At 43.7% G+C, this 11,436-nt stretch overlaps 1 non-coding gene across 1 annotated transcript; it reads right to left on the bottom strand.

Annotated features, from left to right (window-relative positions):
• Positions 1–489: 489 nt before the first annotated feature.
• Positions 490–564, bottom strand: Trnat-ugu (transfer RNA threonine (anticodon UGU)). Its single transcript has one exon. It is a non-coding gene; the product is annotated as a tRNA-Thr (tRNA).
• Positions 565–11,436: the final 10,872 nt, after the last annotated feature.

Genomic DNA, 11,436 nt, shown 5'->3' on the forward strand with positions numbered 1-11,436 from the left:
CGAACTGGTGTCTTCGAGCTACAGGCTAGATGCTGACTGACTTCGACCATCTACAGGACGCCTGCCTATGGGACCACGGTTCGACACGCACGTGCCTTTGTCCGAAGCCCTGCGAGTACACTGTCTGGAACCACAGCTTTTCATCCATGTGCCGCTCATGCTGTATCGTAAGTTGGCGTCAATTGCTGAACTCCACACTCTAATACTACCAGCATGCCCTCCATAGAATGTTACGAGGTCACGTCCCTGCACCAAACAGCGTGACGGACTTACTACGGAACCCGCTGTCGCTGCGAATCTACCGCCTTCCCAGACCTGCAGTACCTCTACAGTCGCAGAGGAGCCGACATCGCGACTTCATATGAAGCTGGTATTTGTACAGATACCATTGGTGATCTTGCAGCTCTCGAAGAATGAAATTATGAACAAATCCAGACCTTTAGCTGCTTACAGGCGTTGATAAATATCAACGGAGAAAGTTGAAATGTGTGCTCCGGCCGGGACTCGAACCCAGGACCTCCTGCTTACATGGCAGGCGCTCTATCCGACTGAGCCATCGATGGCACAGAGGATACTGCAACTGCAGGAACTTATCTCTGGCACGCTCTCCGTGAGACCCACACTTCTGACTTACTGTCCACACACTATATTCGTAGTGGCCCTGCCTAATGCACTCATTTCTCGCGGCAGTCAATCCACCGATTCCCATAAGATTTTGACCAATGTGAGTGTATCCTCACTGAAGAAGATCAGTGTGCGGTAAGCGTTATCTATCGGACCTGTCCGTAAGAACAGATACCATCCTTATATGGAGATAAGCCCCTGCAATTGCAGTATCCTCTGTGTCCTCCATGGCTCAGTCCGACAGCGCGTCTGCCATGTAAGTAGGAGATCCCGGGTTCTAGTACCGGTTGGGGCTCACGTTTTTCAACTGTCCACGTTGATATTTATCAACGCCTGTAAGCAGCTAAAGGTTTGGATTTCATTATAATTTCATTCGTGACTTCATCGCTGCGCGACTGCCCAGTACCGAGCGAGATGGCGCCGCGCTTAGCACACTAAACTCGCATTCGGCAGAAGGATGGTTCAAACCTACGTCCGCCCATCTTGTTCCAGGTTATCTCTGATTTTCCTGTGACAGGGCACAGTCGACTTCCTTCCCCATCCTTCCCTAATCCGATGGGACCGATGACCTAGCTGTTTGGTCCCCTCCCCACGAATCATTCAACCAACCGACCGGTAGAGTGTGGCGATTCTGTGAACCGGCTGCCTCCTTAAGCCGTCGGCACACGGACCGTGCGTCCGAACGTTGAGCGTGCCGAGTTTCTGACGTCATACCGTGGGATAGCACGTTCGGGGGTCTTTCCGAAAGTGCAGAGTAATATCTGGCATGTCAGATATTCTGAGCGTGCGTCTGAGCGTTGACCAATGAGATGTCACAACGCCACCTACGTCACACGCACGCCATCTCCCTTCAGTACAGAGTTGTGAGGCGCCATATTGGCATTCATTTCAAGCCTATATGTATACAGGGTGTTTCAAAAATAACCGGTATATTTGAAACGGCAAAAAAAACTAAACGAGCAGCGATAGAAATACACCGTCTGTTGCAATATGCTTGGGACAACAGTACATTTTCAGGCGGACAAACTTTCGAAATTACAGTAGTTACAATTTTCAACAACAGATGGCGCTGCGGTCTGGGAAACTCTATAGTACGATATTTTCCACATATTCACCATGCGTAGCAATAATATGGCGTAGTCTCTGAATGAAATTACCCGAAACCTTTGACAACGTGTCTGGCGGAATGGCTTCACATGCAGATGAGATGTACTGCTTCAGCTGTTCAATTGTTTCTGGATTCCGGCGGTACACTTGGTCTTTCACGTGTCCCCACAGAAAGAAGTCACAGGGGTTTATGTCTGGCGAATAGGGAGGCCAATCCACGCCGCCTCCTGTATGTTTCGGATAGCTTAAAGCAATCACACGATCATCGAAATATTCATTCAGGAAATTAAAGACGTCGGCCGTGCGATGTGGCCGGGCACCATCTTGCATAAACCACGAGGTGTTCGCAGTGTCGTCTAAGGCAGTTTGTACCGCCACATATTCACGAAGAATGTCCAGATAGCGTGATGCAGTAATCGATTCGGATCTGAAAAATGGGCCAATGATTCCTTTGGAAGAAATGGCGGCCCAGACCAGTACTTTTTGAGGATGCAGGGACGATGAGACTGCAACATGGGGCTTTTCGGTTCCCCATATGCGCCAGTTCTGTTTATTGACGAATCCGTCCAGGTAAAAATAAGCTTCTTCAGTAAACCAAATGCTGCCCACACGCATATCGCCGTCATCTATCCTGTGCACTATATCGTTAGCGAATGTCTCTCGTGCAGCAATGGTAGCGGCGCTGAGGGGTTGCCGCGTTTGAATTTTGTATGGATAGAGGTGTAAACTCTGGCGCATGAGACGATACGTGGACGTTGGCGTCATTTGGATCGCAGCTGCAACACGGCGAACGGAAACCCGAGGTTGGATCACCTGCTGCACTAGGTGCGCGTTGCCCTCTGTGGTTGCCGTACGCGGTCGCCCTACCTTTCCAGCACGTTCATCCGTCACGTTCCCAGTCCGTTGAAATTTTTCATACAGATCCTTTATTGTATTGCTTTTCGGTCCTTTGGTTACATTAAACCTCCGTTGAAAACTTCGTCTTGCTGCAACAACACTGTGTTCTATGCGGTGGAATTCCAACACCAGAAAAATCCTCTGTTCTAAGGAATAAACCATGTTGTCCACAGCACACTTGCACGTTGTGAACATCACACGCTTACAGCAGAAAGACGACGTACAGAATGGCGCACCCACAGACTGCGTTGTCTTCTATATCTTTCACATCACTTGCAGCGCCATCTGTTGTTGAAAATTGTAACTACTGTAATTTCGAATGTTTGTCCGCCTGAAAATGTACTGTTGTCCCAAGCATATTGCAACAAACGGTGTATTTCTATCGCTGCTCGTTTAGTTTTTATTGCCGTTTCAAATATACCGGTCATTTTTGAAACACCCTGTATATGCCGTTTGTGAGCACCAGCAAATTAAGAATCACTGGAAAACCAGTTAACTGCGTTATTCGTTCCAATAAAATAATGAGAAAAATCATATTCGTGACAAAATAATTGTTGTAACTTAGGTATTATGAGAGTAGGCTATTTGAAAGCAGCGACACACTGTAGATCCACCCAAAACGCATTGTTCCTGGCACAATTTGTTATAGTTAAATATCAATTAGTAAGATGTCTACGATTAAAGTTTCAGAATGGGGTAACATAATGTGATTAGAGGTACTACGTGTGATCTTAGTTTAGCGTAATGAGTAGCCTCACTCTTCAAAAACATGAGTTTTATTGACGGCGGTGGTTCGCTACTTGACAAACCCAATTTTTTTTCCTTAAGATTCGCGTTTTTATTAGGTTCTGACCCTTAATTATTTGTTTAATATAAGTATATACCATAATATTTGATGCTATGTAAATGTAAGTTCCTTTTTTTGAGGGGTGACTTTATTCGATTGGCTTAATCTACAGGACAGCTTGCGCTACTTGTATAAAGATATTTTGCTCCTTTTTCTTTTACGCTTCGTAATTCACATGTTGCAAGGATTCTGCTGCTGCGTAGGAACAGTTATCAAGTAAAACTAACCTTGTGATGTTACTAAAATGTGAGAATGATGAAATAATGTTCATCTTATGCGGAGAGGCATTCCAAATTTGTACCGCACTGTTTGTAATGGAACTTTTATAAGCCTGTGTCTTTATTGACTGGAGATGGTACTTTCCTTTTCGTGGACGAAGGAAAAAATGTTCGTTTTAATAGAGCTCAAGTGGGAATTTTACGCTCGCCCGTTGAGTAAACAGTGTGATTTACGAACTAGAAACATCCCGCAACTGCCGCTGGAGTGCGTTGCGATCGCGTTCACCACGTTGTGGCCCACGCACCGTATGCACAAGTCGCATCGTTCCTGAGCGTTCAGCAGCACGTTGAACTTGGCACGCTCAACGTTAACGTTCGACAGCACGGTCCGTGTGCCGACGGCTTTAGGCCGCGTGCAGAGGTGAGCACACGTCACTGTCCAGGGCCAGCCTGGCTACACTGGGCGCTGGTGCAGCCAGATGTGGCTCCGAATTCTGTGCTGCTTATAATGAGTAAATGGGTTTAGGTCTGCGGCCTTGCTGCTCCTGCGGCTTTACCTTGGCAGACCACCTGGCTCCTTGTACCGGCTGTCGCGCCAAACATCCTGCACCGACATCGTGATGTCAAACGAGGTCATCAGTGCCCAAGAAATCGTGACGTCTCCGACACCACTATTTATCACGACCCTTGGTGCTGTCAATACACAATTTCTCCAATTCACATCCTTCTTCCCGTCTGATTTGAAATAACGTTTCCATGCGGTACTAGGCGTTGCAGTCTGGAACCGCGCGACTGCTATGGTCGCAGGTTCGAATCCTGCTTCGAGCATGGATGTGTGATGTCCTTAGGTTAGTTAGGTTCAAGTAGTTCTACGTTCTAGGGGACTGGTGACTTGAGATGTTAAGTCCTATAGTGCTCAGAGCCATTTTTTTTAAATAACGTTTTGCCGCATCAAATTTCCTAGTTTTACAAAAAAGTGGCTCTGAGCACTATGGGACTCAACTGCTGTGGTCATAAGTCCCCTAGAACTTAGAACTACTTAAACCTAACTAACCTAAGGACAGCACACAACACCCAGCCGTCACGAGGCAGAGAAAATCCCTGACCCCGCCGGGAATCGAACCCGGGAACCCGGGCGTGGGAAGCGAGAACGCTACCGCACGACCACGAGATGCGGGCCCTAGTTTTAAAGTTCGTGAAAATGGTTCAAATGGCTCTGAGCACTATGGGACTTAATATCTATCGTCATCAGTCCCCTAGAACTTAGAACTACTTAAATCTAACTAACCTAAGGACATCACACAACACCCAGTCATCACGAAGCAGAGAAAATCCCTGAACCCGCCGGCAATCGAACCCGGGAACCCGGGCGCGGGAAGCGAGACCGCCACCGCACGACCATTACAGTTCCTCCTTACCAACTTTTGCGACAATTAAACTATGTTCTCTATGTTAGAATCGTATTGTTATTGAAACTCTTAGTGAAATTCAAGCGAATGGCCGAGAATATTAGATTACTTTCGAAATGCAGAACTGTCTAACACAGCAATCGATAAATGCAGCATGACCATGTCGTAATAACATGCCATATTGAGAGAAAATGGACACAGCTTGCACAAATGAAAAAGATTGTAAGACGTTAGAGAATGTCATACATCTTTTTTATAATTCAGCCTTTGTACAAGAATTGATAATGGGGTAAAGCAGCTGTTTCCAATCAATTTCTTCGAGCTCTTTAGTAGATATGTTAACTATTTCCTTCGTAATATGTGTTGTGACTTGGCAAGACGGCAAAGCCACTATGATTGGTAGCCGAAAAGCACGCATTATTGCTCACGCAGGCTGGCGTGAGGTCTGGAACAGGACAATGTAATTAATATAGCCAATAAGGTACGTTGCTGCTGGAATACTTTAATCCATAATTGGTGTACATCGGTCTGACGGTACAGGCATCACAAGATAAATAGCAATTGATAATGGCGCCTTGCTAGGTCGTAGCAAATGACGTAGCTGAAGGCTATGCTAACTATCGTCTCGGCAATGAGAGCCTAATTTGTCAGTGAACCATTTCTAGCAAAGTCGGCTGTACAACTGGGGCGAGTGGTAGGAAGTGTCTCTCTAGACCTGCCGTGTGGCGGCGCTCGGTCTGCAATCACTGACAGTGGCGACACGCGGGTCCGACGTATACGAACGGACCGCGGCCGATTTAAAGGCTACCACCTAGCAAGTGTGGTGTCTGGCGGTGACACCACAACATGTTGTTTGTATCAGGCACACTTTATAAAACAGTAATCTTTCTATAATAACAGGTACTAAGCTGATGATAAAAGAACTACCCTGATGCAGAGTTCACAGATTTCACTGACCGATATTATCTCGGGTAGCCAATGACGTCCCGGAATATTGCAATCATTTCTGCAGCATCTCGTGTAGCTTCTAATATGATTAGACTGAAATTAAAGTGAGGCTCATCGGATACGAAAATTTATTGCTAATGGGCACAAAGCGCCATAACGACAGTTATTCTTAGTGATAATAACGGATGTTCTAGTGTCATTAGAAACTTCCGTTTCGGTCATCGGTTTACCGACGGATCTTAAGCGATCCGCCTCGACTTATTCCTCTACGTGATGTAAAAGATATAACCAGAGTTTTAACTAAAATTGATGTTTATTTACTCGTTGACTGGTTCCGAGATACGCCCATTCTCAAAACAACCAATATTTGACAAGTAAAATGTCTGTCAGAATAGCAGTAAGCAAAGTGCATGTGATCCTACCTAGCGTTCCTCTACGCTAACCTTTTCATCTGGGGCTTACAGCCGGAACGAGTGGCCTAGGTTATTTGTTAGACATATTATAATCTCCCCCCGCTCTCTCTCTCTCTCTCTCTCTCTCTCTCTCTCTCTCTCTCTCTCTCTCTGCAGTTTTGTCGTCTAACAATCCGTAAGTTATTCCCCGATACCTTATCACACGTCCTATCATCCTGTTCATTGCTGTAGTCAGTTTTTCTCCTTTTCTTGCAATTCCTGCGGAGTACCGCACAGTATCTTATCGGTCCAATTTATTTCCAACATCCATCGGTAACAGCACATCTAAATCGTTTCGATTATCTCCTGCTTCCGATTTTTCGACATTCTATGATTCACCACCACAGATTGCTGTGCTCCAAAGGTACATTATCGTAATTTATTCCCCAAATTATGCACACTTTTTTTTGTAAGCAGACTTACATGAGTAAGAGAAGACATTTTACCTGTAAAATCCTGTTTTCGATGTACTCCTTGCTTGGTCCGTCGAGATGTTATACTACTGGCCATTAAAATTGCTACACCACGAAGATGACGTGCTACAGACGTGAAATTTAACCGACGGCAAGAAGATCCTGTGATATGCAAATGATTAGCTTTTCAGAGCATTCACACAAGGTTGGCGCCGGTGGCGACACCTATAACGTGCTGAGATGAGGAAAGTTTCCAACAGATTTCTCATAAACAGCAGTTGACTGGCGTTGCCTCGTGAAACGTTGTTGTAACGCCTCGTGTAAGGAGGAGAAATGCGTACCATAACGTTTCCGACTTTGATAAAGGTCGGATTGTAGCCTATCGCGATTGCGGTTCGTCGTATCGCGACATTTCTGCTCGCGTTGGTTGAGATCCAATGACTGTTGGCAGAATATGGAATCGGTGGGTTCAGGATGGTAATACGGAACGCCGTGTTGGATCCCAATGGCCTCGTATCACTAGCAGTCGAGATGACAGGCATCTTATCCGCATGGCTGTAACGGATCGTGCAGCTACGTCTCGATCCCTGACTCAACAGATGGGGACGTTTGCGAGACAACAACCATCTGCACGAACAGTTCGACGACGTTTGCAGCAGCATGTACTGTCAGTTCGGAGACCATGGCTGTGGTTACCTTTGACGCTGCGTCACAGACAGGAGCGCCTGCGATGGTGTATTCAACGACAAACCTGGATGCACAAATGGCAAAACGTCATTTTTTCGGATGAATCCAGGACCTGTTTACAGCACCATGATGGTCGCATCCGTGTTTGGCGACATCGCGGTGAACGCGCACATTGGAAGCGTGTATTCGTCATCGCCATACTGATGTATCACCTGGCGTGATGGTATGGGGTGCCATTGGTTACACGTCTCGGTCACCTCTTGTTCGCATTGACGGCCCATTGAACAGCGGACGTTACATTTCAGATGTGTCACGATCCCTGCGAAACCTTACATTTCAGAAGGATAATGCACGACCGCATTTTGCAGGTCCTATACGGACCTTCCTGAATACAGATAATGTTCTTCGACATTCTCCAGATCTCTCGCCAATTGAAGACGTCTGGTCAATGGTGGCCGAGCAACTGACTCGTCACAATACGCCAGTCACTACTCTTGATGAACTATGGTATCGTGTTGAAGCTGCATGGGCAGCTGTACCTGTACACGCCATCCAAGCTCTGTTTGACTCAATGCCCAGGCGTATCACGGCCGTTATTACGGCCAGAGGTGGTTGTTCTGGGTGCTGATTTCTCAGGATCTATGCACCCAAATTGCGTAAAAATGTAATCAGTTCTAGTATAATATATTTGTCGAATGAATACCCGTTTATCATCTGCATTTCTTCTTGGTGTAGCAATTTTAATTGCCAGTAGTATATTTTGCTCCCAAGGAAGCAGAGATCCTTCAGTTCGTTCACTACAATGTCCATAATTTTGATGTAAAGCTAGTCGCTAATCCCATTTTTTTCTACTTCTACCACTAACACAAGTCTGTGGGTCATGTAAAATGAATTATGGAGGTACGCAGCAGTCCTCTTCGCCGAAGCAACGTGCCCAATTTCAGTGCATCATTGAGATCGAAGTATACAGATTGATCAGCCTCCTGGAAATGTGTGTATCATACGAGCTCATCTCTCAGTTTCAATGGTGCTCGATCTTCAAAACGATGCATAAAAAAGCTGACAGCGTGGTGTTCATTGAAGTTAGTCGGTTGTACAGCATTTATGTGCCGTATCTAGCTCATTACGGGCTGTATAAATTCTCTCATGGGGTAAGTGAGAATAAAAGATATAGAACTCATTGAAATGGTAATTAAAGGCTCACGCCGGTACGCACGCGGCACACAAACAGATACAAAAATAAAACTGCTTTTTGTTGATATCGTGTAACGAAAAAATAACTATTGATTAAAACAATTATGTATCAAAATTATTTGTGTTTCTCTGTTCAAGAGCTCACACGAACTGTTGCTCCCATACACTACGTCAAGTGATCATTGTGTACTGCGCCACCGTACGGAAACGACCACCCTCGTAGAAATAACAAAACGGTAAGGCACTACACAGGCATAGAGACAAGTGAGCAACGTAGCACAGCAGAAATCAACACCTTAGCTTCGCTGTAAGAAGCACGACACAAGAATCCGCCATGTTAGCTCCGTGGTGGAAATACGTTACTCGACTTCACAGGTAAGACTACGCCTAAGATATCCAGCGAGCGTAAGCTTCTGTATTCGAAATATAGTCTGTGCAATTCTACATGTAGACAATTTTACTTCGATGTTGCAATTTTTTCGATATAGACCACACTACGTACCACTACGAAGATGTTGTGCACTACAGAATTACCGCAGATACTACTGGATTCTTACAATAATGACACAACAGACGTGACTATCAAATTATCTACACGGTTCGTACGAATCACTACCACCAAACATGATCTTAGCCTCAACGGACAAGAAATCAGATACTCAACACCACTACTCACAGCAACGGAATAAAAACTTCCAGTGTGAGATTCTAATAGACGAAAAGACGAAAACGGCGCTAGCTAAACAACGGCGTAACATTAATGTTCAGTTCTTTAGTAAAATAAAAATTACGAACTATCGTGCTCATAATACTATAAGAATATTAAGAATATCTCTCCAATTCAAAAGTGCCGTTTTAAATAATATTTATTTTAGGTCCCAGTTTCAGAGATATAATTTACTCTTGTTTAATTAACGTTATTAAACAGATCACTTATGTACATAGCAACCACGCTACAATAATTTCGTTGCATAATTTTAATACCAACGTATTAACTCGTTTTAAAATTCTCAAACTCTCGAAAATGAATAAATTATCTTTTGTTTCAACAATTAATTATCTTCCCCTTCAAATAAAATTCTGGAGATAATTTGTTTCCTTAACAATTTAAGAAAGAAAGAAAGAAATAATTCCTCTCTTTGGAAGTTAACAAATCTGAACTGATATTCCTATTTCTTTGGGAATTAATATCTGATTTTTATGACGTTTCAGACTTTTCTTTATCTAGTTTTTAACTTCCTTTTACTACTTCACAATATTTACAAATTATTCGTTTGCTATAAAACTGAACTTTACTTTTAAAATTCCCTTGAAAACTAAATATATGGCACATGAAACTTCGGACACTATTTATATTTTTTAAATGGAATCTTTTCTGTTTTTATTGTCTTGTTTTCTTTCATGTACAGATACAAGTCAGCTTTGATTTCACGATTTCACAATACCCTGTAAGAGGAAAAGTAGAAAACAAATGAAACAAAAGTCCTTGGTGTTACCGCCGCTTTCAAACTGCTTCAACTTTAAAATAGACATAAAATTAATCCCACCTCAGTCGTTGGCATTCTGCGGTCCCACTATTATCGAAATAATTTAAAACAGCTCTCGTACAATAGGAGAGAGAATTGACGTGTCCTCAACAACAGTGGTTCTGGCTTTGTCGTTTAGGATTTTATAGGGAAAGCTACTGAATTGGAGACCGTGCGTGATCTACTACTAACTTAGATTGATGCTCAGTGTATTACAAACAACCATAGGACGTCCGTTCTAATTACAAAGGCAGCACAGTGCGTATATCTATACAGAGATTTCCTGACTTTAACTAAAATACATCCACGTTCACAATGAAGTCACAAAATAAGCCTGAACTCAATGTCGCAAAGTCTCACTTTAAAATCCACTAATACAACAACGCAGAGGCACTATTTTCTAAGAACGTGCTTTCTCCACCTCCAAATTAAAATAAAGACGTCACGTATCTCGCGCAACGAAATGGAAAAATCTGCAATTTAACCGAGACACGGATCGCCTGAAAACGACTGGCTTTCAAGCTACACTTCGTTCAGTAACTGTTTTGGCATAAAATAACCATCCCTAAACTAAAATATACTGCAGCCACTGCTACTACCGCGCACAAAATTCTAAGTTACCGCAAATCAATCACTTGACGCTTTTCGTCTCACAAGGTGACATCAAAATTATCACAGATCGACGTAAATATATTTCAAACAAGCCGTTAAGAATCTCACGGCATTCTCCTGAATGAAAGTACCGATTCGGGCTGACCTTAGTCCGGTTACAAACCAACAACGACTAACTGAATTTCTCAAGGGAGAAATCAAGAACTACTTACGATGAACAATCATAGCACGCTAATTCTCCCTTGTAACAGCAGTTGGTTTTTCTTTTCTCCTGTCGTTGGAATCACCGGATTCTGCAGCTCATATTTTCAGACGACTATCTCTATAAAATTTTACCTAAAATCATACAAGAACACTCCCAAAACAACTAAACGCTTTTCATAATAGCAAATAATAATAATAAAATGAGGTGACACCTGCTAGTAATACCGATTTAACGCAAGACAAATTCTGGTGCATTACAATTGGCATGCGTCAAATTCGACATAAAGGAGGATCAAAT

Source organism: Schistocerca cancellata, unplaced genomic scaffold (genome assembly GCF_023864275.1).
Source record: "Schistocerca cancellata isolate TAMUIC-IGC-003103 unplaced genomic scaffold, iqSchCanc2.1 HiC_scaffold_1104, whole genome shotgun sequence".
In the NCBI taxonomy this organism is placed as follows: domain Eukaryota; kingdom Metazoa; phylum Arthropoda; class Insecta; order Orthoptera; family Acrididae; genus Schistocerca; species Schistocerca cancellata.